Here is a 1,821-nt window from a genome sequence, read left to right on the forward strand (position 1 = left end):
AATGTCATCACACTTACTTGACCCGACTATCAAATTGGCTGAAAGTAAAATGAATATCTTTTACGGTTGCCTTGTGAGATTTCTTGCCTTTTTCTGTAAAACAGTAGTGCTTATTTGCCTTTCCAGTGATGTGTATTTTTCCAGATGACTTTAAGTTACTGTCATTCACCTACATTTCTCGTTTTGTTTTATTTATCATGGCCCCCTCGATTTTTGTGTTTAATCCTCAGTTTGTTGAGTATTTTATAACTTAACTGTGTGTACTGCACTTCCCAGGTGGAAGTTGTTGATCTAACGTCGTTAGACTCCGTAAGTATAGCATTGTCGTTTCTATCTTGACTGATTCCCAATACAAGCTTTCTGATAGGGTGCAATGAAAAATCAGAAATTATGCGGCGTTTTCAGGGCAGATTGTGTGATAAATTATGCCATTTTTATCGGGTACATTAACATTGTTTTACCAGATTTCAGAGGAGAAAAAAATTACTTTAATGTTGTTTAACAGGTAATTTGAATGTAAAGGAATAATAAAAGTAGAGGACGAGTAGTCCTCATTTTTCCTCAGGGATTGTAGAGCTGGCGAAAGGCGAGAAAGGCGAGAAGGAGTGATTTTACGTGCACTCGCGTTTCGCTCGCTCTACTAACTAACTATAAAGTCTCGGTCGACTCCGTATCGTGGAAATGTCATTTAACTGACCCATGTCAGTACGTAATCACTCATAATAAGTAATAATTATTATTTCTATTTGTTTCTAAATTAATTATTTGTTTATTATTTTTTTGGCTGACAAAAAATTAGAAAAGTCCTAACTGGAGTCCTGGCTTGAGTCCTGGCTCGAAGTCCAGGGCCCCGAAAACGTTTCGGGGCCGAAAAGCCATTTGTGAAATTGCCAACCGCTTGTTTTAGAAAGCCAATCTTTTAACATGTTTTCAAGGCAACAAAAAGAAAAATAACTGTGAAGTTTGACGAATTAAATCCTCTCTTTTCTTGAGATACAGAGGGAATTGTGACACCCGAAAACGGCCCGTAAAGTTTCGGGACTTTTGAGAAGCGGGCCCCTGGTTCGAGTCCTGGCTCGAGTCCTAGCTCGAAGTCCTGGCACGAATCTTGGCTTTGATGTTAGTTTATCTCTTGCATTATGCCTCCCGTCTTAATTAACATACCCTCCATTTCCCTATCTAGTACAAGCGTTTTGCCCGCTGTGTACGTTCACTGACTAGTAAAGCCCATGCAAGGATGTGAAACATGATTGCTGCGGATAATATGCCCATTATAGAACGAAGAGTTCATTTAACTGAAATCACCAGGTAAACAAAGAAGGCAATTTGTGGAGAGGGGTGAATTTGCCTCCAAGAGACGAATTTGTTCATTTAAAAACAGCGTTCTGTGTTCTGTTAAAGGTATATGTTTACTTCTTGAAAAAATATATAACGTTAAAACAGTGAAAACTCAAGGTAAAGTTTCATAGGCATGCCGTTAAAATTGTTTCGGCCCAGTTCAGTCCCAGCCATTTTAAGATGTATGATTACTTTATTGCTTTTGATAAAGATGGCTGAGAGTTACCTAATTCCAGACAACTATAAAATTATGACTATGACCAAAGAATCTTTGTTTAAGTTTTGACAGGTCGAGTTGGCCAGAGAACAGAAGTGTAAAGTAAGCGCAAGACAGGACAAAGGTAATTGTTATATTGACCATGATGTTCTGCGATTCCTGCTCAATGCGAGGCTCCTCATTACTGGTAAACAACCGGCAAAGCGTTTGCCTAAATTTTGTATTAAATTCTGATGATTATGTTGCTGCTCGCTCCGCAGCAATGC

The 1,821-nt window shown here is 38.7% G+C and overlaps 1 protein-coding gene across 3 annotated transcripts in view; it reads left to right on the top strand.

The window, feature by feature from the left end:
• Positions 1–245: 245 nt before the first annotated feature.
• LOC137976011 (uncharacterized) overlaps positions 246–1,821 on the top strand; it is a 6,506-nt gene continuing 4,930 nt past the window's right edge. For 2 of the 3 annotated variants that reach the window (XM_068823265.1, XM_068823259.1), the window contains exons 1-2: positions 1,198–1,308; positions 1,619–1,679. The gene's annotated coding sequence lies outside the window, so the exon portion shown is untranslated. Of the gene's footprint in view, positions 310–1,197; positions 1,309–1,618; positions 1,680–1,821 lie in introns of those variants that run through there. The other variant, XM_068823272.1, reaches the window with a different exon arrangement.

The sequence above is a fragment of the Montipora foliosa genome, chromosome 1, assembly GCF_036669935.1.
Source record: "Montipora foliosa isolate CH-2021 chromosome 1, ASM3666993v2, whole genome shotgun sequence".
NCBI classification, from domain to species: domain Eukaryota; kingdom Metazoa; phylum Cnidaria; class Anthozoa; order Scleractinia; family Acroporidae; genus Montipora; species Montipora foliosa.